Source organism: Panthera onca, chromosome B3, assembly GCF_046562875.1.
Source record: "Panthera onca isolate mPanOnc1 chromosome B3, mPanOnc1 haplotype 2, whole genome shotgun sequence".
NCBI classification, from domain to species: Eukaryota; Metazoa; Chordata; class Mammalia; order Carnivora; family Felidae; genus Panthera; species Panthera onca.
The window spans coordinates 20,238,378-20,266,307 of record NC_138344.1 but is presented as its reverse complement, the minus strand read 5'-3'; the positions used below and the strand labels follow the sequence as shown (position 1 = coordinate 20,266,307).

The following is a 27,930-nucleotide window of genomic DNA, read 5'->3' as shown; positions in this document are numbered from 1 at the left end:
AAAACTGGTAGATGCATCTGTGGATACATCCTTGCCACACCACTAACTTCATAGGTTCTACATGCTGTTCAGTCCTGATTACTAACAAGCAACATCCAGCATTGCTCAGTCAACCGATTAACTAGGACTGACCCCTATTGTTTGTCTCTTGTGTGACCATTTGTCACTGTTAAATCTTAATCCTGCCATGTTGCTTCCACTACTTGATGAAGGAGACCCTCATGTCTATATAACAGCAACTGTAAAATTGAGTGTCCAAGAGGAAGATTGAGTTGATGTTACCCTATGGAATGGGGAACAAATGTTCCTTGTTTTGTTTTGTTTTTAACTTTTTTTGAACGTTTATTTATTTTTGAGAGACAGACAAAAAGCAAGCGGGGGAGGGGCAGAGAGAGAGGCAGACACAGAATCTAAAGCAAACTCCTGGCTCTGAGCTGTCAGCACAGAGTCCAACACGGGGCTCAAACCCATGAACCACGAGACCATGACCTGAGCTGAAGTTAGATGCTTAACCAACTGAGCCACACAGGCAACCAGAACAAATGCTCTTTTTAAATGATTGAGGTCAATACCATCGAGGTTAGACAGAGACTACATAAAACTGTGTAAGAGTTTGTATAAAACTGACCAAAGCTGGGTCAGCCCAAGTGGTGGAATTAATAGCCATTAAGGCACATAGTAAGAGCAATTATAAAGAAGGGGAAAGGGTGGGGTACCTGGGGTGACTCAGTCTGTTAAGCATCCAAATCTTGATTTCGGCTCAAGTCATGATCTCACGGTTTATGAGACTGAGCCTCAAGTCAGTCTCTGTGCTGACAGCATGGAGCCTGCTTGGGACTCTCTCTCCTCTGCCCCTCCCTGACTCATGCTTGTTCTCTGTCTCAAAATAAATAAATAAACAAACATTTTTTTAAAAAAAAGAAGGTGAAGGGAATGCACTGGCAGATCATTAAACAAAATAAGTGGCACTTTTGGCCTTGCTGAGAGAACTCATTTATGATGAGACGAATGTAAGAAAATGAATATATTTATGCATAAAGTCTGTTTCAGACATAGGATAATCAGCCTCATATTCAGAAACAAAAGAAACATTTGCTAAAATAAAGTTGTTCTGTCCATTTCAATGGTTTCTAATGCAGCTAAGATGGCCATGTGGTTGCACCCAAAAAACAAGGTAAAGTTTGACCAAAATGTAAAAATACTGCTTCCACCATGAATAAGAGTTTGTGGGGAAATTTCTCACTGGTAGCTAGAGATGTGGAGGGCTTAGGCCTCATCTGTACCATCATAACCCAGGAAAAAATAAAACTTAAAAAGTGGGATACATATGGGTCTGAGCCATATCCCAGAGGACTTTCGAACACATAAAGATGGGCTTTATCCAGTTACCCAAGTCACAAGATTATGAATATGTACTTGGGATCATTTATAAAGTCTCTGGATGGTGAAGACTTCTCTAGCAGAAAAGCTACTCCAAGCACTGAAATAACTACACAAATTGTTAGACAGTAATTTTCCCACCTGGGGGACACCATCCCTACTCCCTAGGTACTGGGACAGTCATAAAGGGACTTGGTAAGGTGTTCTCGTTTAATCAAAAATCTTATTGCTCTTACTCACCACAGTTTCCAAGAAAAGTAGAGGTAAAATGCAGCTATCAAAAACTTTATATTGGGGTGGCAGTAGGAGGAGGTGTACAATGGTAGCTTTTTGTGGCAATTTGGCTTTTTTAGAACCGAGGGAATCTGGAAGGGAGCTGCCACTCCTAGACCTCTTCCCTCTGAGTTTGTGATTCTGAGGTCCAAGGTGGACAGTGTGCAAGATGGACAGGTCCAAGATGCACAGGAGGCTCCCAGAGCATTGGCAGGGCAGTGGCCCAATTAATGGCCCAGAAACGCTACTGATTGGCCATCATTTCCAGGAATCTGGAAGTGGCCAAAGCCACTGGCCCTGGTGACCTTGGTGGAGATCTTTTGGTATTTAGCTATGATGCTGCCAAAAAACATGAGGTTCAAAATACATTTGAAGAGATGGAGAAAAACTTAGATCGAGTTTATTTCTTGGTAAATGCAGCTAGAATGAACAGGATAGCCTTTTAGCAAGAACAAAGCCTGAAGATATGACATCTCAGCTCATACTAATCTCTTGGGTTCCATGCTGACTTGTACTTTACAAAGCTGCCATGAAGACTATGATTCAACAACCAAGAAGGCCTCTTGTTAATATAGCACATATTTGGTTTAAAAGGCAACTCTGGCAGTCTGTGCATAGCACTGGTAAAGGAGGATTAGTTGGATTTTCACATATTCTTACTAAAGTTAACAAGAAAGAAAATTAGAGTGAGTATTGTTGCACCAGGATTTGTTCACACAGATATGATGAAGTACTTGAACATTTAAAGAAAAATATCTCTGTTGGGAGATTTGGAAAACCTATTGGTGTGCACATGGTGTTGTGGGGTTTTTTTTGTTTTGTTTTTTGTTTTTGGGGGAGGGGGGTGGTTTGGAATCACCATATATGGTGCCTGGCTGGCTTAGTTGGTTGAGCATCTGACTCTTGATCTCAGGGTTGTGAGTTAGAATGGCCATATATTACAAATTCTGGTAGTGGATAGGGATTACAAGTCATGATATAATTTACAGTTTATTAAGTTACAATAATGATTAGAATCAAAGGCATACTTTGTTTGGCTCGTGATTTGGCAGTCATACCTACATGGATGATATTTGCTAATCAAACCTATTGATGCTTAAAAAAACAAAAATGGGGGTGCCTGGGTGGCTCAGTCAGTTAAGCATCTGACTTCAGCTCAGGTTGTGATCTCATAGTTTTTGAGTTCAAGCCCCGCATCAGGCTCTGTGCTGATGGTGCAGAGCCTGCTTGGGATTCTCTCTCTTTCCCTCTCTCTTTGCCCCTCCTCTGCTGTCTCTCTCTCTCAAAATAAATAAATAAACTTAAAACAAAGAATTGATGCTAAAATGTCTGTTTCCATTTATATATGACTATTTCTAAAAAGAACAATGTGTGACCAATTGTGTTTTCTAAAGGGTATGTACCTTATTGTCTGTAGCAATTTTAGTATACATACATTTTGTAAGTAATTATAAGCAAGTATTAATTTATATATTTTCTCTCAAAATTATTATATAGTCTAGTTGTCTTGAGTTGTTTCATTGTATCAGGAAGTTCATTGTAACTTCTCTAGAAGTTAATCTTGTGGACCATTGCCAAAATAAAAGTGTTTACAGGGCATTGGTTGGTTGCCAATACTTTAGCAATCCTGCTAAAGTTAAATATTGTATTCCTTTTCCGTATGCCTTGGAAGATCAATTATACAGGTTGAAAAAAAAAAAAAGTATCAGTGTCAGTTAGACACAGATACTAATTTACAGTCTGGTTTCTTTGAGTTGCATTACTCCGGATTGAGCAGCTGGGCAAAATATCCTACAAATATAAGTGTGGTACAATTGACCCCTATAAAAATTTTCAATGATGATGAGGATTAACTTTTAAGGTTTTAATATCTGGTATAATAAAGAGCTGCATAGATCTCATCAACTTAGGAAATAGAAATATTTATTTATTTTTAATCCACAAAACACTCAGTAAAACAAACTACTTAAAAACAGTACAAGAAATAATGACATTTTTAAAATTAAGGGTATTTTTTATTAATAAATATAATAATGATTCCTAACCTAAAATTTTAGAAAGATAATAGCTAATTGCTTATGATCAGTCATAGATGATAATGTAAATAATGAATGAATTATTGAATAAATTAAATATCTTTACAAGGAACAGTTAAAGCATTAGTCTTAAGAGAAAATATTTGTCTGAGAATAAAGATAAAGACACAAACTGAATGTCAGGCAACACCTATTTTGCATTGAACTCTTTTGTGGGGAATAGTGTGATATTTAAATGTCGGGGCACCTGGGTGGCTCAGTCGGTTGAGCAACCGACTTCGGCTCAGGTCATGATCTCACGGTTTGTGGGTTCGAACCCCACGTTGGGCTCTGTGCTGACGGCTCAGAGCCTGGAGCCTGCTTCGGATTCTGTGTCTCCCTCTCTCTCTGTCCCTCCCCGCTCATGCTCTGTCTCTCTTTCTGTCAAAAGTAAATAAACATTTTTAAAAAGTTTAACAAAATAAATAAATGTCATTGGATTCGTGTTGATTTTTCTTATCATTTTGAAATGTTTTTTTCAAATTTTTATTTAAATTCTAGTTGCTTAACATATAGTGTAATATTGGTTTCAGGAGTAGAATTTAGTGATTCATCACTTACATATAACATCCAATGCTCAACACAACAAGTGCCCTCCTTAATATCCATCACACATCTAGCCCATCCCCCAGCACCTCCCCTCCATCAACCCTCAGTTTGTTCTCTATAGTTAAGAATCTCTTATAGTTTGCCAGCATCTCTTTTTGTTCCTTTCCCCTATTTTATCTGCTTTGTTTCTTAAATTCCATATATGAGTGAAATCATATGATATTTATCTTTGACTGACTTATTTTGTGTCACATAATACACTCTAGCTCCATCTACAACATTGCAAATGGCAAGATTTCATTCTTTTTTATGGCTGATTAATATTCCATTGTATATACATACATACCACATCTTTCTTTATCCATTCACCAATTGATGGACATTTGTGCTCTTTCCATAATTTGGCTATGGATGATAATGCTGCTATAAACATTGGGGTGTATGTGCTCCCTCGAATCGGTATTTTATATCCTTTGGATAAATACCTAGTAGTGCAATTGCTGAGTCATAGGGTAGTTCTATTCTTCACTTTTTGAGAAATCTCCATTGCATTTTCCACAGTGGCTGCACCAGTTTGCATTCCCACCAGCAGTGCAAAAATTTCCTCTTTCTCCACATCCTCGCCAATATCTGTTGTTGCCTGAGTTGTTCATTTTAGCCATTTTGACAGGTTATCAGGTGGTATCATAGTTTTGATTTGTATTTCCCCGATGATGAGTGATGTTGAACATCTTTTCATGTATCTGTTGGCCATCTGGATTTCATCTTTGGAAAAAGTGTCTTTTTATGTCTTCTGCCCATTTCTTCACTGGATTATCTGGTTTTGGGTGTTGAATTTGGTAAGTTCTTTACAGATTTTGGATACTAACCCTTTATCAGATATGTCATTTGCAAATATCTTCTCCCATTACATAGGCTGCCTTTGAAATTTGTTGATTGTTTCCTTTGTTGTGCAGATTTTTATCTTGATAAAGTCCCAGTAGTTCATTTTTGCTTTTGTTCCCCTTGCCTCCAGAGACATGTCTAGTAAGAAGTTGCTACTTCCAAGGTTAAAGAGGTTGCTGCCTGTGTTCTCCTCTAAGATTTTGATGGTTTAATTGTTTTAAGCATTTACTGCATTTTTATAGATTTATTAGAGCTGAACATTATTTTATTTAAACAGATTTAATTTATTTAAAATTTTTTTTTTACTGTTTATTTATTTTTGAGACAGAGAGAGAGAGAGAGAGAGAGAGAACATGAGCCAGGGAGATGCAGGGAAAGAGACACAGAATCCACAGTAGGCTTCAGGCTCTGAGCTGTCAGCACAGAGCCTGACACAGGGCTCGAACCCACAAACTGTGAGATCATGACCTGAGCCAAAGTCAGACACTTACCTGACTGAGCCACTCAGGTACCCCTATTTAAACAAATTTGATTTTATAATGCAAGTCAATGCAAAAATATGAATAGTATATAATAAATAAATATAATGTAATAAAAATAATAAAAATAAAAAATAAGTCAAATCTAAGCTCTAAATTAAGGGGAAAAAACTGAAATTTGGTCAAGTTCTCTGAAACTCTTGAACATCCCCGGCTGAGAATTTTACCCCTAGTGGCCATCACGTCAGCCCATTCTGAAACCCGTAGACTATAAACTTCTGGGACAATAACTAGAAGACCATGCACCTGTAAGTCTTAGCACACATCGCTGATTTGACCTTGCATCATACAGATCTAGCTAAGTGCTGTCAAAATGAAATTCAATAGTTACTCTTATCTTCCATGGGTGCAAGCTGGATTTTCAAAAATTTCACCTTTAGAACCTCTTCACTGCTTCAACCTAGGTACTAAGTATTCTGGAAAAGACACCAATTGGAAATCTTCTCTGGTACAATGCTGGAAAGGATCCTATGAAGGCATCTTAACAACAGATACTGTCATAAAACTACAAAGAGTTTATTCTGGATCCATGTGTCTATCTCCTATGCAAAAGAAGGTCATAGAAATTGATTTGATAGTAGAGGACAACTGGGAATATTGTCTCAAACTGAGCCTTAAATTTACATCCAGATGAAGTAAACTACTTTATGGCTGACAGTAGCTACCCAAGTACTTTGAACCAAGCTGATGAATACTTGACGTAGACAGCTTCTACCCAAGATGACCATAACAGGACTAAATACCCCAAACCACTATTTTTCTCCCCTTACTTCCTTCTTTTTAAACTCTTTTTCTTTATGCTTTCCACTTCTGTGTCTAATCCTTATAGATACTGATTTATTTTTGTAAGTTAACCTTGTTGATACTTAATATACTATGAATTATGTTATGCTTTTTAACCTCTTTAAGACATGTTCCCATAAAGATCTTATGCTCATCATCATGATGATAACATTAAAACAGCTGGGAGTTCCTGTAAGAATATCATACTCTGCCTGCCTCAAGTATTTGTCAATGGGTTGCACAATAAGGAAATTTCATTTTATCTACATTTTTTTCTACCTTTGTTTCCCTCATCATTCCCCTGTGAACAATTTTGACCCTTAAATCTTTAAGGTTGCTGAAGGTGGAAGGTCTTCTTTTCTGTAACTTCTTCCTACTGAATAGGGGCATAGAGATGTCCCTGCCTATGGGTCAACATTGGTCACTTGGGGAAATTATATATATTATATAATTATATAACATATAACATATATAAATATATAAATATATAATATATATATTATTTATAAATATATATATTATATTTGGGGAAATTATATATATTATATAATTATATAACATATATAAATATATAAATATATAAATATATAAATATATAATATATATATTATTTATAAATATATATATTATTTATAAATATATAAATATATAATATATATATTATTTATAAATATATATATTTATAAATATATAAATATATAAATATATTATATATATTATATAATTATATAACATATATAAATATATAAAATGTATATTAACATGTTATATGTATGAGTTCATATATATATATATATATATATATATATATATATTACAGAAGGCAGAGGAAGCCAATCCAAGAAACTTGAAGCCTGAACTTTCTTGATGAAGTGATGCTAGATAACAGAAATGCTTTAGATTATACACTAGGATGATAAGGCAATATTTGTTTGTTGGCTAAACGTCCTGTTAAAACTGGATAAATGAGAGTTCCTTACATAAAACTCAAGAAAAAGCCAACTGGTTATCCAAAATCTGACAAAATGTACCATAGGATCTTTTCACATGGCCTGAATTTGGCAAAGGGAAGAGTGCTTTGTAAATATTAGTTATGCATTTTCTACCTCTGTTTCTAATCAGTATGGTTGTCAAATTATATATAAACAGGTTCTAAAATGCTGTAGCATACTTACATCTCATCAAACATCATGATCCTGAATCAAAAAGATTCTAAAGCAATTCTAATAAATACAACTTCTGAGAGATTGGTACCTATGATAGAGTGTGATGGCCCCAATTCTTCATGCTTCTCTGTGTCCTTAGCTTCTTCCATATATCCTCTTTGAAGCATGGGACCATAGGAAAAACATAAAGCTGAGAATGTAACAAGAACAAGAGAAAAACTCTGTCATCACAGCCCCAATCTATGCATAAGGTAAAACCAGAGAATTTTGAAGCCCGAGGTGTACTGAGAGTAACCATAGAAACAAGATAAACCAAACCAGGCTACTGCTTATATTGACTAAACTTCCAACCCTAAATGCCTAGTAGAAGAAGATGTTCCCATTCCTATTTCAGTGCAAATACCATTTACTTCAGCCTTTACTGAAAATACACCATGTCTGGATTTCAACCAGAAATTGCAAGACAAAAAGTCAAGAAAGAGCAAACTCCTTTCAAGAGACAGCGCAATGAACAAAGGCAGATTTAGATATGACTGGATGTTGTAAGTATCAGATAGGAAATTTTAAATAACTACAATTAATATGTTAAAGATTTATGGAAAAGTTGACAATATGCAAAAAAGATGAGGAATTTCAGCAAAGAAGTAAAAACTGTAAGGAAGAATCAAATAGGAATTGAGAATAAAGCAAACATGGTTAAAACAAATGATGAATGCCTGAATAGGCTCATGAAGACTTGACACCAGGGGCATCTGGGTGGCTAGTTGGTTAAGTGACCAATTCTTAATTTCAGCTCAGGTCATGATTTCACAGTTAGAGAGACTGACCCCTATGTCAGGCTCTGCGTTATCAGCAGAATAGTCTGCTATCAGCACAGAGTCTGCTTGGGATTCTCTCTCCCCGCTGCTTGCACTGTCTCTCTCTCTTTCTCACTCTCTCAAAATAAACAAATAAACTTTCAAAAAAAAAAAAACTTGACACCATGGAAGAAAGGATCAATCAACTGGAAAAGAGGTTAACAGAAATTACCCAAATCAAAACACAAACAGGAAAAAAAAAAAGAGGACAATCCAAAAGCTGTGAGACAATATCAAACAGTCTAACACTATATAATATGAATCTCAGAAGGAGACGAGAGTGAGAAAGGGACATAAAAAATATTTGAAGAGAGAATGGCTGAGATTTTTATAGAAATAATGAAAGAAATAAACCACAGATGCAAGAAGCTTGTTGAATACTAAGCAAGATAAATACTGCCTTTCCTCAAAACCATCCATCTAAACACATCATATTCAAAGAGTCAAATACAAGAAGAAAGAGAGAGAGAGAGAGAGAGAGAGAGAGAGTATCTTAGAGGCCAGAGGGGAAAAAATACACAAGATAAAGGGAAAATAGGTAAGAATTACAGTAGATTCTCCTCAGAAACTATACAGGCCAAGAGACAATGGAACATTTTTAAAGTGCAGAAAGAACAGAACTCTCATGTCTGAATGCTATATATACCCAATGAAAATATCTTACAAAATTAAGGAGAAATATAAGCTTTTTCAGACAAACAAAAATTGAGGGAATTCATTACTAGCGGATCTACATTATAAGAAATGTTAAAGGAAGTTTTTAAGGTAGAAGAATTCTGATAGCAGACAGAAACTTGGATCAATACAAAAAACGAAAAGATGCCCAACATTATTTGCCACTAGAGAAAACAAAACAAAACCACAATGAGATACCACCACACACCTATTAGAATGGCTGAAATTCTAAGAATCGGACAATAACAATTGCTGGTGAGGATGCAGTGCAACTTACTCTTACACATTGTTGGTGGGAAAGCAAAACGGGGCAGCCACTTTGGGAAAGAGCTTGTCAGTTTCCTATAAAGGTAAACATATACTTACTATATGACCCAATTATCCTACTCCTAGGTATTACCCAAATGAAATGAAAACTTACCTTTATTTGTATACAAGTGATTAAAGCCATTTTATTCATAATCACCAAACACTGGAAATCTCCTGTTTGCTCATCAACTGGGGAAAGGTCATAACTACATTGTGGTACATCAGTATAATGGAACACAACCCAGCTATAAAAAGGAATAAACTACTGGGGTGCCTGGGTGGCTTAGTCCGTTAAATATCTGACTCTTGATCTCAGCTCAGGTTTTGATCTCAGGGTCATGAGCTCAAGCCCCACATTTGGCTCTGTGCTGGGCATGGAACCTACTTTAAAAAAAAAAAAGGACTGATAAACTGATAAACACAACAACAGGGATGAATCTCAGATGCCTTATGTTGTATGCAAGAAGTTAGATTCAAAAGACATATGACATTGTGGCACCTGGGTGGCTCAGTCGGTTAAGCGGTCGACTTCGGCCCAGGTCATGATCTCACGGTTTGTGGGTTGGAGCCCCGTGTCAGGCTCCGTGCTGACAGCTCGTTGGAGCCTGGAGCCTACTTCGGATTCTGTGTCTCCCTCTCTCTCTCTGCCCCTCCCCGACTCATGCTCTGTCTCTCAAAAATGAATAAATGTTAAAAAAAAATTTTTTTAAACACATATGACATGTTAAAATAGGCAAAATTATAGGGAAATAAAATAAATCATGGGTTTCCAACGACTGAGAATTAGGAAAGGGGGTAATTTTTATGGGTGAGGGGATCTTTGTGCATCTTGATTGTGTGGGTGGTGGTAGCAGTGGTTACACAACTATGTGTGATTGTCACATCTCAGAGAACTGTATACTAATAAGAAAGAATTGTCCTGTGTATACATCACACCTCATTAAATATAAAACAAATAAATAAAACAAAAAAAAATCTATTTGATACAATACTCAAAACTGATCTGAACCTAATATGGATAAGAAAGCCTTGATAATTTTCTTATCCTTTGAGTTCAACTTTTTATCCCTGAGTAAGGCAGGGCCACTAGAAAGTGCTTGTAAAAGAACAACTTTACAATCATTGCAACACTTGCCTGGCATTTATCAAATCTGAATGCTGTTCTAACCAGCCCAAGCTGATAAATGACTTTGATAAATAAGCTAATAAGTAAACTTTGAGCAGTGCACTAGAAAAGCTGATAAACAACCAAGAGTCTGAATGACTTCTGTTAGGGTCACCCAACCTAATTCTTGGGCTACAGAACAAGATGGGCTTCACACAAAGATATACATCCATAGGGACTCCTCCCGGCCAATCTTCAGTACAAGCTGCAATCCATAATTGGCAAAACCATAATGAACCTCTCTTTTCTAGCATGTAAAATCCCTGATTTTTCCCCTTGGGGAACCAGTCAGTGAAATCCATAAATGCAGCACTCACATTTTAATAACAAAGTAGCCCTTCTTTCTTTAATAGCATAGCTGGATAGCCGCTACCCCAATCAGGAAATAGAACATAACTAGCACCCCAGAAGGGATGCTTTTGTCCAAACACTGTCCTGTTTCTCCTCCCTGAAAGTAACAACTATCATATGTCTAACACCATGGATTAGTTTTGCCTTTTTTGGAACTTCACAGAAATAGAATCATACTGAATCATATGGATAATTTTGTTACTGGTTTCTTTCCCTCCACATTATGGCTGCAGGAATCCACGTTGCTGCGTAAGTAGTTGTTCATTTTTTATTGCTATATGATATTCCACTGCATGAATATATCACACTATAATTATCTATGTGCTACTGTGGGACATTTGGGTTGTTTCTGGTTTGAGGTATTATAAACCATGCTGTAAGGAGCATTCTATTATATGCCTTTTAGATATATACCTTTTGAAGTATGGAATGTATTCCTAATTTAAAATTAAATTACATTTTGAAGTAATGAACAAATTCAATCAGTATTTCTTCATATTTCTTGTTGACAAATTGTGCAAATACACACTTGCATGTAAAAGTTTTTAATGTTTGTTTATTTCTGTCTTTTGCCATTAGAATCCAGTTATTAAAATTATTCTGGGGTGTGCCTAGGTGGCTCAGTCTGACTTCGGCTCAGGTCATGATCTCCTGACAGTCGGGTCCATGAGTTTGAGTCCCGCATCGGGCTCTGTGCTGACACTGTGGAGCCTGGAGCCTGCTTTGGATTCTGCATCTCACCCTCTCTCTGCCCCTCCTCACCCATGCTCTGTCTCTCTCAAAAAATAAATAAACATTAAAATAAGTAAATAAATAAATAAATAAATAAATAAACAAACCTATTGTGAAACATTAATATTTAGATGGATTAAGAATGTGGTCATGGGGGCGGGGCTCAGCGGCTCAGTTAAACATCCAACTCTTGATATTGGCTCAGATCATGATCTCACAGTTCACGAGACAGAGCCCTGTGTTGGGCTCCGCACTGACAGTGAGGAACCTGTTTGGGATTCTCTCCCTCTCCCTCTCTTTCTCCCCCACCCCCACTTATGCTCACATGCTATCCCTCTCTCTCAAATAAATAAATAAACATTACAAAAAAGAGTATGGTAGGTCATAAAGGCAGCATTTTCTTTTTTCACTGATTTGTAAAGAATTCCTTTTTTTAATGTAAATTGCAAACAAAGCCAAAAGTGTTCTTTAGTGTTTTAATTGAAAAAGGAAATTAAAATTCCATTCAGAAGAATGCAGAGAATTATATCCTTTGAGAAGAAGAAAGGTTATATAATAGAATTCAGACACCCTCCCTGTGTTTTAATTTAGCTGACCTAATTTGTCTCTGAGATTTTACTTTAAAACCTGACTATAAACAACCTAATATTAGGCTGAATATTACAATTCAGTAGAACATTTAATGAGCTATACACATGTACACAAATTTACAAGACTCCATGGCTGTAATACACAGAAGTCATAAAACCATTAATGGCTTACAGTCTCCATTTCACTGTTAATGGATACTCTCAGCACCATTGTTAAACTAGTGTAAAAAGTATTTGAATACAAATGTGAGCAATGACATATTCGTTAACCTTTAAAACATGGATGTTTTTTCCGTGTCCACATCTACTTAGATCAGAACACTATTTACCTAAAGAAAATATAGATGCCTGATTGAATGCTCACAAAGATCCCCTACTCTGGTTACTTGGGAATATGGAGCCTCCAGAAAGAAGAACCAGTAGATAGGTCAAAAAGACAACTGAGTCATAGTTTTGGTTTTCCTGCTTATTGTGTGTATTTTTTAAAAAGTCAAATTTGTGAGGCGGCTGGGTGGCTCAGTTGGTTGAGTGTTGGACTCTTGATTTTGCCTCAAGTCATGATCCCAGGGTTGTGGGATCGAGCCCCAGATCGGACTTCGTGCTGAGTGTGGAGCCTACTTAGGATTCTCTCTCTCTCTCTCTCTCTCTCTCTCTCTCTCTCTCTCCCCCTCCCTCCTCCTAAAATAAAAAGGAAAAGAAAACTAAATCAAAAACTAAATAAAAATCAGATTTGTGAAGATGTATCCTGAAATAAAAACAATTTTTTTAATAGGGTAACACATGTCCCGGCATAGTGATATTCATGGGCCATCCTCTTCATGGCACTGCCTGGGCTTTGTGACACTCGTGACAGGGCCACTTTTACTGGCTTAGGCTCTGCTGCCTGGCCTGGAAGGGGGGAGTTTTGCTTCCCTTCATGGGGGTGGGTACTCCATCCAGACCTTCCAGCACATCTCTCTCTGTCTGCCCCTGCTGCCCACTCCATCCACAAGATTGACCCTCTCGTAGATCCATAATTGCCTCGACCTCTGCCCAGCTCAGTGGAGTTCTTAACCCCCATGGGCACAGGTCTGAGTCCTAATACTCTGAGCCTCAGCCTCTCCATCTGTCACACACATGTTCAGTGTGCTTCACAGGGATACGGGGAGAATGAGAGGGAGTCTTTTCTAAGAATCATTTTTAGTAACAGCACTGGATACAGGGGGTAGCCTTACATTTTGCCAATCAGCGCCTATTGACTTAAAAATATTTTAAAATCTAAAGAATTCTTACATGTGAATTCTTTTACACTATAAAAGTTAAGGGCCATATTTTCTTGAAGCTGTGGTGACAGTCTGTGACTAGAACTAAGGACAAGTGTGTTAATGTACACGTGGTCATTCTGCATCTCAAAGGTGGGGAGTAATCCTTGGTTTGGGGGCTGCAGCTGTGATGCCAAACTTTACCTCCTTTTTCATCTGCCAAAGCCTGCTTGATGGCTTCTCAGTCTCTTTGAACTTCCCAGCACCAAAGTGGAGAACCCACAGCTGCTTTGTCCCAGCAGGTCTGGGCAGCGCTCCAGGTTGTTTTTCAAACCTGCCATACTTTCCTCTAGTGGGAAGAGATTCTTTTTCTTCTAACTCCTATGGGGCTTTCTCACTTCCCCGTCTCCCTTTGTGCCATTGGATTCCATGGTCTATCTCATCAAGAACAGCTGAGACTGAAGCTGTTGGCAAACCCCCTTTCCCCCTTTTCCCAACATACAACATACACATACAACTTTTCCCAACAATTTCCCAGCATCCCTTGCAGCTAGATGAGGCCATGCTGCCTCCACTTCTGTCTGACCCACAGTACTTGGTGTTCCTTCCCCGTGCTCAGGCTGGGTGCTGTCAGTGTCCCACTGACCTGACCCCAGACTGGGCTGTGAAATCTAGTTTGTAGTGTTAACTCACTAAAACGTGGGCATTTTGATGGTTATCACAGTTGGGCTACACTGACAAACTGCTCAACCAATCTTGGGGTCTTCTCGCCAACATTTGGAACTCCCTTGTGCCTTTATCCTTTTATACTTACCTGGGTAAACCTGAGCTAAATGGACCAGCATCTACCTGTCTTTATATACCAGCACTGTGGGGCACTGCCAGAGAGAAATCTCACCTTCAGCAGGGATGCCGCATGCCCCGCAAACCTAAGGTGCCCCCAAGTCAGCTCCCTCTACCACCCTCTGCTGTGACTATTTCAAGTCTTTGGTTTCCTGAAGCCCTTGATTCTCATTCTCCCTTCCTACTTCAAAGAAAAAGTTTCAGCCATTGGTTTGGGAACTTGCTCTGAGCCCCCCCATATCTGCGCCCACCCTTCCATCTTCTCCTTGTCCTGCCAGTGAGTCACACCCCAGCCCTTCCCAGGGCACTGGATCCCAGCCTCTGACCTCCACAGGGACACTGCCTTACCTCATGCCCTTTCTCTCCTGCATCTTCCACTCTCTTAGAGCCTGTTTTTGTGCTCTGGGCTCGGTATGATGAGTTCTCTATAAGCAGAGCCTAGTTCAATAGTAAACACACACACAGCGGCCTTAATGCCTCAAACACCGCTTACAGAGCAGCTGCTGAGTACTTTCAATCTAGCCAAAATGCAAATATTGCTCAACTATCCTGGTCTCCTTCTCTCTCTCTCTCTCTCTCTCTCTCTCTCTCTCTCTCTCTTAACTAACTGTTGTGCTCCCCCTAGATGAAAAGGTTCTCTCTAAAAGGGGTGACACAGATCATTCGCTGTGGGGGGCACACAACATGGGTTGCTACCACTTGCTTTCCTGCTGGGGATAATGGAGACCCTCCAGGGAATACTTACACCCCTCCGACTCCCTCCTCATGGGAGGAAACTGGATTGCGCTATAAAAAGCTGCCATTAAAGGCGTAGAGTCTGTGGGGAACTGCGCTGACAGGCCGCGGGAGCGCCGGCTGAGCATAGTCTGTCTCCCTGAGCAGCACAGGCCCGACCCGCAGCCATTCCTGGCACAGGCGCCCTCCGTTCCTCTAACAGGATGGGTAAGCGCATCACGGGATCTGTTCCGAACGTCTAAATGTTCAAGCGATGACCCATCTGCATTTTGCAAAGCCTAGGCGTGTGCATTTAAGAAACGCCGGGAACGTGTTTCAATCCTCTTTAGAGAGAAAACAGAAGCTGTTTATACACTTGGATGTCTAATCGGCATTTCAGACGTAACACGTCGAACCCGAAATTGTCTTTCTCCTTTCTCTCCAGCCGGCTCCATCTCCCCCAGGGTGTCAGCGGTGCAGGCCAAAAATTCAGCCTGACTGGCCTCTGGTTCTCGCTCACCCGACATCCCACCCATCGCGATATTGTTGGCTTGACTTTCCAGCTACACCCGCCCGCACCACTTCTGCCCCCTCCCGCCCGACTGTGGCCCCAAGAGCCACCATTTTTCCTCCGGTGGCCATCTTGTTTCCACTCTTGTCTCGTCGCTTCTGCTCGCCACAGGAAAGGTAGGCGGTTTGCATCGTGAAACTCTGCACTGTCCCTGCTGAAAACGGCCCTCTAGCCCTTCTGGAATCAGATCTGAAGTCCTCTGGGTGCCGAGCCTAGCGGGTGGCCAGGTGTTCCCCCCAGTCTGCTGCCCTGCGAGCTCTGTCCCCAGCCTCCTTGCTGTTTCCCTTCCCCCCAGTTTTATTGCACGATCGTTAATATAATAACATGGTGTGAATGGAAGGTGTAAAACACGATGGTTTCAAGTGCACAGTGAGAATGGTGGCCACATTAAGCTTGGTCGTGATCACCTTAGGTTCCTTGCTGCTTCTTGAGCCTGCCAGGCAAACTCCTGTCTCAGAACTTTTGCACTGGCTGTGCCCTCCGCAGGGAAAAGCTCTTCCCTGGGAAGTAAGCCAGTAGAATGGCCCTTGCTTGATGTCAGTATTAGTTGGCTAAGGCTGCAGGAAGCACAAACTGGGTGGTTTAAAGCTGGGTGACTGTGAGGGAACCAGATTCCCTCAAGGTTCTGGAGCCGGAAGTCCAAAATCAAGGGGTCAAACCAGGCCAAGATCTCTCTCAAGGCTCAAGGCAAGAATCTGTTCTACATTTTCCCTTAGCTTCTGGGGTCCCCAATAGAATGCTGGCTTGTAGATGAGTCACCCAATCTCTGCTTCCATTGTCACCTGGAGTTTACCCTTTACATCGGTGTACCTTCTCCTTTTCTTATAAGGACACCAGTCATGTTGGATTAGGGGACCCCCTCCCCCAATCAGTATGACCTCAGCTACATCTACAAAGACCTTATTTCCAAATAAAGTCAGATTCACAGGTACTAGGGGTTAGGATTTCAACACATCTTTTTAAGGGACACAAGGTAACTTGTAACTACATCCTGTCTACGTAGAATACTGATTTGCTCTATCATCTCTGCCTGCTTTTTTTCCCCTATGGCATTTTCCACTGTCTAAAAATAATGCATTTGGCTGTCCCAAAGGACAATGGCAGCTGTTGAAATTCGACTCTCTCCACCCATGTTCCTAAAAATTGTACAGATGAGCAAGGAGAGAAAACCAAACCACCCATTGCTCATGTCTATGGCACACCTAAGGGGCAGGCGAAGAAGAAAATAGCAAAAACTAAGCGCAAGCGTGAAGCAAGATTGCACCATCCCAAAATATGGTAGAAGAAAAAGGTGTCATTTATTTAAGAAAGTGCCCTTCACTCTGGCAACAGAAGAGGGAGCAATTGATCTGCAAAACCAGGTAGACTGCGCATACCCCGTGATCTGCTATTGCTGGTCCAGGAAAAAGGAACCTAGCAGCCATGCAAAGTAATGATAAAAATAAAAGCAAAAATGAGAACCCAAACTTTTGGCCACTTCGGAAAGCAGTTTGGCAGTTCCTCAAAAAATTAAACATGGAGTTACCACGTAACCCAGAAATTCCGCTTCTAGGAATAGACCCAAGAGAAATGAAAATGTGTCCCTACAAAAACTTGTACATGAATGTTCATAGCAATATTATTTTTATAATACCCCCAAAGTGGAAGCAACTTAGATGCTCATCAACTGATGAGTGGATAAACAAAATGGGGTATATCCACACACAGAAGACCGTAAATAGGAAGGAAATGCCGATTCATGAACATGGATGGACCTTGAAAACCCCATGCTAAGTGAGAAAAGCCAGTCACAAAGGACTACATATTATGATGCCATTAATATGAAATGTTTCGACTCCAGAGACGAAAAGTAGATTAGTGGTGGCCATGGGCTGGGCCAGAAGGGGAATGGGTAGCAGGTGCTAATGGGTGTAGGTTAATTTTGAGGGTGAAGAAAATGTTTGCGATCAGATAGTGGTGAAAGTTGCACAAATCTGTGAATATACTCACACCCACTGAAGAGAATACCCTAAAAGTGAATTTTATGATATGTGAATTTTATCTTAATAAATAATGTATAAGAAGAAACATCGAAAAAAAATTATCAATTAAAAAAAAGCTGGGGCAGATAAAAACCCACGCACACAAATGTAGCTGCTGTGCCGGTTTTGAGGTCATTCCAAACCTGCTTCGTGTACACTGTTTTATGATGAGACCCTGTTTCTAGACATGAGGTACAGGAAAAAAAAGGATTAAGTAGCAATTTCTGTAATAGTAAAAGTTTATATGGTAGGTCAAGTACCTATTTCACATTTCATCCTTTACATTTCCAGGAACCAAAATCTTAAATGGTTATATATTTGCCCCAGTAACTTAATTTCTAGGAATTTACCTCAGGAATATATAGAAGACACTTTCATAAAACAGAAAAAAATGTACTCAATTCGTTGAATCATGACCTGCCCACATGAATGAATCTTGTGAGGAACACTGGAGTCTAGAAGCATATTTAATATCAGGGGCGTCTGGGGGGCTCAGGCGGTTAAGCGTCTGACTCTTGGTTTCAACTCAGGTCATGATCTCATGGTTCATGGGTTTGAGCCCCACATCAGGCTCTGTACTGACAGTGTGGAGCCTGCTTGGGATTGTCTCTTTCCCTCTATGCACCTCCCCTGCTCGGTCACTCTCTCTCTCAAATAAATAAACATTTTTAAAAATAGAAGCAGATTTAGTATCAGGGGAAATTCTTGAAGTCACAAAGTGGGAAAATGTGGGCTAATAAGCAATATAGTCATTATGATCTCATGTCATAAAAATGGGCATTAAAAAACTCAGTGTAAATAGACTAAAATATTAACCATGGTATCTGAAGGAAGTGGATTCACACACTGTAATTTTTTTTGTTTACGTTTTTATTCAAAGTGTCATATTTTGAAGTCAGAAAAATAAGTGTTTTTTTGAGACAAAAAAAAAATTGCCCAGTATACTTGGGTGGATATCAGGATGAACTTGCTGGAATCAGGACGCCAGGTACCAGCCAGCCTGGTATGCAGGGTGGCTGCAGAGGGAGGGCTGCAGGAAGTGGAGGCACCACCCGGGTACCCTGCTGTCCATGTGTGCGGGCGCTTCCCTCCCTCGGGTGAGCCGGCCCCAGGGCTCAGGCTCCTCACTCTCCAGTTAATGAAACAGCTTTACACACACACACGCACACACACTCATACTCTTACACACATTTACATACTCACACACATATATACACTCATACACTCCATCACACGCATTCTCACACACACATGCACGCTTTCTCTTGTACATACAACTCCTTTCTGTCACAGGCACACACTTTTGCACTCACACACATACACATATCCTCTCACCCACTCTCTTACACATGCATACATTCTCTCATACTTTCACACACATTCTCACACATTCACGTTTATACACAAACATCTGCGCAATCACTCATGCTCATCCACCCCCACCCCCACTCCTCACCCCCACCCCCCAGCCTCACCCCCACTCCTCACGCCCACCCCCCAGCCTCACCCCCACTCAAACCCCCACCCTCCAGTGCCACCCCCACAGAAGGGCACCCGCTGCTTTTTCACTGGCGCCCAAAGCAGAGTTAAGTTGCCTGCGAACAAACCAGTGTTGAGGCTCGAGACACTTTTCACTAGAACTACTTCAGGAGGAAAACTTGGATCTTAAGGAACTTGCTCATCGCGTGCAAGGCTGACCCAGAGGCCTGTCTGGTTCCTGTCAGGCTCCTCGCGGAGGAGATGAAGGCTGCTCACTGCCTTGCTCGGCTCAAGGAGGGCCCAGAGCGGCCCGTTTCAGGTCTTCTAGAAACTTCCTCAGAAGGGCCTTGGGAAGCAGAGATCTAGTCACTTCCCCATGTACGTCCCATTTTGAATGATATGCTGATTTCAGCGCTCCCCATCATTCATCCCCATCCCCCACTGCCAAAAGTAAGAAAGTGCTAGCCTGGAAATCGCTGCCTGGAAGAGGCAAGGAGCGGAGTCCTTGGGGCACCTGTCACTCCAGCCCAGCCCGGGGTTCACCGAAAGCTTTTGCCACATCGAGGCAGAGCTTCCAGATGCCACTGACTGCAAAGCCACGTCAGCTCTGCTGTCAAGATAAAGGACTTGATTGCATCTCTCATTTGTGTTGAACTTGAGCGACACGCAGATTTTGAATATCTCATTTTGCAGCAATTTTAATCTGGGCTAAATGCAGCCTGTGGAATTCACCTTCAAGACAGAGCCACATTGGGGGCCTGAGGCTGGGGGGAGAGGACGGCAGTGGGATCGGCAGGCAGGGGAGAGGCGACGTGGGTGACAGGAAAAAAGTGCTGAGTCCCTGGACAGGGCACCAGGGCCAGACTTGCTCTGCTAGAAGTGCAGTGACCCTCGAGCAGGCCGCGTGAAGACTTTAGTTGGGAGCACAGAACGGGGGTTCCAGCATCCATTCCCAGCCACCGGTTTGTTTGGGGATGACCTACTGAGTCAAGTCTTTGGGGAGACTAGGTATTTGTGGACAAGGACCAGCCCTTTGAGGTGGCATGTACTCTGACCCACACTACCACCACTTTACGAACTTGCTGGACTGGGTTTACTCATTCAAGGCTCTGTGGAACTTCTGCGATAGTAAAAGCCACACTGAATCACGACACTCTGAAAAAGATTTATGGGGCTCAGAGTTTATAAGACTAGGGAGTCCTCTTAAAGAAAAAGAATATAGGGGCGCCTGGGTGGCTCAGTCGGTTAAGCGTCCGACTTCGGCTCGGGTCATGATCTCACGGTCTGTGAGTTCGAGCCCCGCGTCGGGCTCTGTGCTGACAGCTCAGAGCCTGGAGCCTGTTTCGGATTCTGTGTCTCCCTCTCTCTGACCCTCCCCCATTCATGCTCTGTCTCTCTCTGTCTCAAAAATAAATAAACGTTTAAAAAAAAAAAAAAAGAAAGAAAAAGAATATAGGGGGCGCCTGGGTGGCTCAGTCCATTAAGCATTCGATTCTTGGTTTGGGCTCAGGTCTTGTACTCATAGTTCATGGGTTCAAGCCCTGCGTAGGGCTCTGCACTGACAGCATAACTCCTGCTTGGGATTCTCTCTCTCCCTCTCTCTCTCTCTCAAAATAAATAGAGTTGAAAGAATACAAAATGATGACACAAAATTACTGGGGCCCTCCTCGGGGGTCCAGGGAAGGGTTCTGCAAGGCAAGGACTTTTGTCTCCCAGGCCCAGAGGACACTCAGCAGCCCAAGGCCTCACAACCATGGAAGACTAAGATGGGAAGCTGTTCTCCATTTATCAATAAGGCAGCTTTTGTTTGATTTGCTGCTCCGACATTTCAAATTTCACCAGGTAGAAAGACACTCCTTTTAACATAAAAGCTGGCTCCAGATATGAGTCCCCTCATGCACCCTGGGGTCCTTGTGGGCTCTCTGTTTGGACAGGTGACCCCAACGAGCCTCCCAGCTTCCGAGGCCATGAGGCTGTGGCCCCCTTCAAAGGCAGCATTTGGTGTCCCAGAGGAGCCCCATCTTCCTCGAATGCCACCCACAGTGGCATCAGCTTTGGCTGTGGATGCAGCACCCACCATGGCTTTGTGAGGTTCTGAGGAGACCTCACCACAGCATTCGTGCGGCCTCAAGTATTTCTTTTAAGGTCCTGCTCTTCTGAAGAAGTCAGTCATAAGCTTTTCAAAGGGTCCTTAACCACCCCATAAAGTTCAAAGATTTCCAGGTGAAAATTTAAGAAAAACACTACTGCCTTCTTTTTGTTTCCCCTTCTTAAAAATCAAATCAAATCTGGGAAATTCCAGTTATCCAGGATGACTGGAGTTTTTTAGCCACTGGAACACTGAGGTTGATCAGAAGTTACCACACGTGGCCCACAGGTGCCATTTTGTGAAGGCTTATCATTAAGTGCATGCTTTCACAGGCAGAATTGGGGGTAGGTTGACCTGCAAGTTTGTCCCATTTCCTGGGACATGGGGACCCAGGTCCAGTTGCTGTGTGTATGTTCAGAGAATTCGGCTATGACTGTTTTGCTCTAATGGAATCTGGAAAAACCAGCATGCATGGCCACTTACCTCACTCCCCTGTGGGCCAGGCAGGAGGCTCACTTAGGAAATGGTGTCATGGCTCCCTGCTGGCCTGGCTCTCAGAGGTGGTGTCCTGGGCTGTAGGCTGCCTGGGTGTCAGCCCTGGGTAAAAAGCATGGAAGTTGAAGGAGAAACTTCAACTCACTCAGGGGCCTGCGACACTGGATAAGACCAAGGGGGCCAAGAAAGCCCTCTCCCTCACCTGCCTGTCCCCACCCCAGAGTCAGCAAATGCTCCCCTGTTCTCCCTGCTGGGCTGAGCAAAGTTTTAATCAGATTTTTCTTTCTTCTAAGTCCCCATGAGATGGACTGCTTTGAGGGATTAAGAATTTTGAGGAATGGAAGGAAGAAGAAAAGAAGGGACAGTTTTTCCTCTCAGCATATAAATATATGTAAATCTTTCAAATGAAAAACAAGACAGGCAAGGGAGGCATGAGGAGAAGGAGGAAGAGAGAGAGGGGGACCCTGTCACTGGACACCCCTCCCTGCACTTCCTGCCCCTTCCCGCCCCTCACAGAGACCCCCGGGAATGGCCTCCATCCCGAGGCCAAACCCCTCACAATTCCTGTCCCCTGCTCTGCTCCGCTGGCCTCCTCCATGGCTGTCACCTCCTCCATGCTCCTTCTCCTCCTCCCACACGGCCTCCTTCTTGGCTCTTCAGTAGTTGGAGGTCTTTCGCAGCCTACCCTGAGTTCACCCAACCCCTCGGGGCTCCTCAAATGCCATCTGTCTAGAGAGGGCCACACCCTTATGTCCACCCTGGCCTCACCTGGCCACTGGGCACTCAGGTTGCCTCAGCTCCAACACCTCCCCAAGTCTCCCCCAGGCCCTTCTCTCTTGGTCAGGAGTGTGTCTCAGGGTCTCCAGCCCGATTACTGCAAGGCTCCTATCACATATGACCCAGGAGCCCTTGACAACTCCCCATTCTCACTGTGTCCTCAGTATCCCCTTCCTGCACCCCTCCCAGGGTCTGTCTCCTGGTTGTTGGCTCACCTCCCATGAGCCACCCTACAGATACCTCTGGACCCCCCACCTCTGCTCCCTTATTAAGCCCTGTGGGTTCTGCTCCCAGGAGCTCTCCTTTAATTCCCCAGTCCTGTCCCCCTCTCCTGGGGCTATTCTCCACCCCTCTCTTCATTTCCCACAGACCCTCTTCTCTGGCCACTGCAAATCACGTCCCCTCCATGTCCTGCCCTGGTAGCTGGTGTCGAGGGGGTTTTATGGGCTGCTCTGGGCCTGGTTCAGATGTGGACGCAGTGGTGGTGGAGAGATTTTCCATCCCATGTGGCAGGCAGAGGGTTCCTGGCTGTCACCCCCACCTCCCCGTGAGTACGTACTAATTAGATCCCAAAGGGCACTGCTGGGCCGGCCAGTGTGTGCTTTTGATGGATTTTGCCTGGTGGCCCTCCTATGTAGTGGTCCTCCTTCTCCCTAGAAGAGGGTTTTTCAGTACAGCAAATAAGAAGTAGTGGGTTTCTTTCTCTAGCCAGGGAAGATCATGGAACACACAGGAAATGTCAGACTCCGGGTGACCCTGAGCTGTTTGTGTTAAGATAAGTCCTGCTTCTTCATCTGAGGTGTTAAAAGTTGAGATGTTCTGGCCCAGAATCCATAAGCCAGGTTATATAGTGTTTGGGGAATGAGTGATCATGGGGGCTCCATGGAGGAGGTGAAATTCAGGAGGCAGGCAGGGTGGCAGGGGAAGACAGGGAGAGGTGAGGGTAGGTTCAGGCTGTGGACACATCGCAGAGGGCCACAATCACAGCCAGCCAGTTGGAAGACCTTATGGGAAGCTTCCCAAGGGAGCCCTGGACCGGTGGACGTGCTCTGGAGGTGGTTTGCACTTGGTTTGGTTTGGAGGTTGGGTGATGGCTGCGGACCCAGGGTACTGCCTAGCCAGCAGGTGAGTCATCCAGAGTTCCTGCAGCAAAAACAGGGGCTGAGGCAAGGTGATGGCTGAACGCCGGTCCCCTGGAGAGACAAGAGGTTGCAGGGACCCTGGAAGAGTAGCTTCATCGGGGGCTGCTGTTCTGGCAGAACTCCTGCCATTTGCCAGATCAGCATTTGCAGCAGGTGGGGGCAGTGAATGCTGCCATAAGGTAAACGCTCCCAGCTTAAATATCCACTGTGCTGTGGGAGTAATTGCATACTCAGGTGGCTGAGGACTCATGCCCTTACCTATGCTAGTGACCCTCCTGGGTGGTGGACCCTCAGGGAGGAGGAAAAATTAAAGCTTATTAGAGGAATGACAAGTCACTGATAAACCTTGTGTATGTCTCCACATCAGAACCCTCAAGAAGAGACTGGGGAGAAGAGTTGATTCCCAAGCCCAGAGTTTTGGGTGGCCATTGGGTTTCGTGTCCAGTTGCTTGGAGCTCAGTGATATCCAACCCCCAAAGAGGAAAGGACTGTCCTGCAGAACATTCAAGGGATGCTTCAGTCACAGCTGGATCTAGGTGTTCAAATGGTATTATTGGAGCTCTGCTTCCTTGTTCACTAGGTATTAGATTTGTTTTTAGACAAGGATGGGTCCTGGCATAACTACAGAGAAGAGAGCAGCCGCTCTCTCCTGGTGTCTATGCTGTCGCTAAAGGGGCCTTGCACTGGCTTGGGGAAGGATCTCAAGCAGGCTGCAGGAAGAGCTCACTGTCACCACATTTATCTGACTCCTTAGGAAACAAGGCATGTGAGAATTCTATAAAGTCAACTGAGCTCTGAACCCTTTCGTTCTTAGGACTGCTCTTACGATGCTCTCTAGATGTTTCTCATAGAGCACAGCCCACTGATATGAATTATCTCATCACATCTACCCATCATCGATCTCCACGCGGTTCAGCAGTGCGCTCAGGGCTTGGATGGGGACAAGGGGAGATATTTGTCATGTCTTTCTGTCCCTCTCCAGGAACCTGTCCCTTTCCTGTATTCTCATTGCTCCAAGTTTGTAAACAAAGAAACAGCCACTCGAAAAAGACACTTGAACTTATTAAACCAATGTACATTTCCCCACGGGCTGAGGGAACCATTCACTAAATGGTTGGGGCAAAAAGCTAAAGAAATCTACAAGCCCAGTTGTGGTGTGAGAAAAAAACTTACATGCTTTCTCTTTCAGAAGGAATGTCAAGGAATCAGAAACATGGAGTTTCTCCTTTAACACTAAAAGCCAGCCTTCACCAGTAAGTCAGCATGCTAGCTGGCTGTGTTTAACAAACAAAATGTATTTGAAACACATTTTCCCTCTCAAATTTGAACTTACTGTTTTGTAACTTTCTGCTATGCAAAGAGAAGGAAAAAGCCCTCCTTGTTCCTGAAAATGGTGAGTTCCTACATCTCGGCTTTGTTGGTGACAGAATGAAGACGGTAAGTCCCACTCACTGAAGGCCAGGCTGTGGCATGCCATAGGCACAAGGGAGTCCCCTCTTCCAGTAGGGGGACACCGCTTTGTCAGATTCCTTGAAGTCTGGAAACTAGAACTGATGAATGGCAGGCTTGCTTCAGGGAGAATTTTTGGGGCAACCTCAAAGTGACAGGTTTTGCAGAGGGGAAACCTATTTCTTGGGCAGTTGGGAGCCTGGATGGTCCCTCCACAGGACTGGGGGATGCTGCTGGTTCCAGACTACCCCTCCCGACACCTAGCCCTGGCAAGCTGCTGGGTGGGGGTGGGGGGGCTGGTGCTTGTGCCCCTTTATGTGATTTTTGCGAGAGGCCAGCAGACAGGCACTGCTACATCGTGAGGTCCCCACACAGCCAGCATGACCACAAATCTGGAAGTGAGGTCTTTGGCTTACACAGTCATGGAGTGCAAGTATGTGTCCCCCTAAATTCATATGCAGAAGCTCATAACCCTCAATCTGATGGAACTAGGAGGTGGGGTTTCGAGGAGGTGATTATTAGGTCCCCAGAGAGAATGGGATTAGGGTCCCCAGAGAGTCCCCCTGCCCCTCCACCCAGTGAGGCTACAATGAAAAGATGGCCATCTATAAACCAAGAAACAGGCTCTCATCAGAACCAGCCATATTGGTACCCTGTTCCAGCCTCCAGAACTGTGAGAACTATGTTTCTGTGGCTTAAAGACCCTCCCCTCCCAACGCAGTCTATGATAATTTGTTACAACAGCCCAACTAAGACAGCCAGGGTTACCCCTTTCTATTCTTATCCTTTACCCAATGATAAAAATGAACCATCCTTGTTAGGAAAAAATGTAAAATTTATAGGCATTTATTAAGAGCCCCTAAAGGTACCTGGGTGGCTCAGTGGGTTGAGTGTCTAACTCTTGATTTTGGCTCAGGTCTTGATCTCATGGAAGTGAGATGGAGCACCATGTTGGGCTCTGAGCTGGATCTGGAGTCTGCTTGGGACTCTCTCCCTTTCCCTCTGCCCTTCCCCTGCTCACGCATGTGCACACACACTCAAGCTCTGTCTCTCTCCCTCTTTCTGTATCTCTCAAAAAGAGAGAGAGAGAGAGAGAGAGAGAGAGAGAGAACCCTTATAATATCTGCCGCCTCTCCAGTCCCAGAGATGAGCTTTGGTAAGTTTGATATATACTCCTCAAGAATCTTTTCTATGCCAATACGTATACATCACAGATAGATACGTCCATTTAACAATATAGACTTGAGGATGGTATATTTAATTTTTTGTGTTTTTTACCACAATAAAAAAGGTCAGGTCAGTTGTAAAGAAAGAAAGACACTACATTTTCTTGCAAAACAAAACAGAACAAAAGAATGGATATGTTATAACAATAACATTTGCTGAAGATTGACCATGTGCTTCCTGTGGATTTATTCATTTAAACAGCAGTGATCCTACTGGCTCTGATTTAGCCCGGGTGGTCACAGCACAGTGCCACAGGCTGTGGGCATTTTCTCACAGCTCTGGAAGCTGGGGGGGTCTAAGTCAAGGCGGCAGCAGGGCTGCATACTGGTGAGGGCTCCCTCTGTGGACGCCCACCTTCTCATGGGGCTCAAGTGATCTCTCCTTTGTTCCAGCACGCTGGGGGATCTGAGGGGAGAGAGCTCTAGAGAGTGTGAACACAAGCGTCGCTGTGTCTCTCCTTGTGAGGGCACTAACCCCATCACGGGGCCTCTCCCTTGTGACCTCCTCTACCCCTAATCACCTCTCAAAGGCCCACCTCTGAATACCAGCCCATTGCAGGTGAGGGTGGCATGGAATGAAATTGGGGAGGACACAGCCCACAGCAGGCTCCATGCTGTCACCATTCCTGTCCTAGAGATGGGGAGGTGGAAGCACAGAGTCGAAGCCCCTCCCCACCCCATGACAGGTGCCGGGGTGCGCAGAGGAGCGGGCTCACCTGGGAACGCGGCTCCCCGCCACACAGAGCCTCTGGGTTCATCATTTCTTGGTTTCTCTCTGTCAGCTCCAGCAGTCTTGCGTGTCTGCATTGTTCACTGTGACCATATCACAGCCAGGCTGGGTTTCCAGCCATTTGTCCCCTATTTCCATATTCATGGAGAGTGGATCCTTTCTAGCTTCTCCTCCTACTCCCGCCCACCCTGTTACAAAGAGCGCCACAGCCAACATCCTTGTAGATCTGACTTTGCACGCTTGTTTTTCTGGGACATAAATTTTTAGCAGCAGAATTGCTGGGTCCAAAGGATTTGGAAGTTTGAAATTCAAGGTTTCTGGCTAACCAGAAGAGGTGCTTGTCCTTGGGGAGGGTAGAGCCACTCTGTTGTGTGAGTGTGTGTTTCCCGAGGCCGGGCCCTGCTCCAAGTGTCATCTCGGTTTTCAGTCTTCTGCAAGCTGATGAGACCCAAGAGGACACCAAGACCTTGGTGTTTTCTTTGACATTTCTCACGTGGTGGTCGAGATTGAGCGTGTTTCCATGTTTCTTGGCTATTACACTTCTGGGAACTGCCAATTACTGAGCTCTGCTCTTGGATTTGTCTTCCTTTTAAAACTGGGCTGCAAGACCTCTTTGTACAACGTGGTGCAAATAATTTCTTTTACCATGATAGAAACGACTTATAATCTGCACTGTTCAATATGGTAGCCACTGACCCTGCGTGACTGTGAAGCATTTGAATTGTGACAAGAGCAAATGTACTGAATTTTTTTATTGATTTAATTGTATTAGTTGAAATTTAGTCATGTGACTAGGAGAAAATTTTCTGTTTGACTTCTGATTT

The 27,930-nt window shown here is 43.1% G+C and overlaps 1 pseudogene; it reads left to right on the top strand.

Moving 5' to 3' along the window:
- The first annotated feature begins 1,144 nt into the window (after positions 1–1,144).
- Positions 1,145–21,288, top strand: LOC132669606 (3-oxoacyl-[acyl-carrier-protein] reductase-like; annotated as a pseudogene).
- The last annotated feature ends 6,642 nt before the right edge of the window (positions 21,289–27,930 follow it).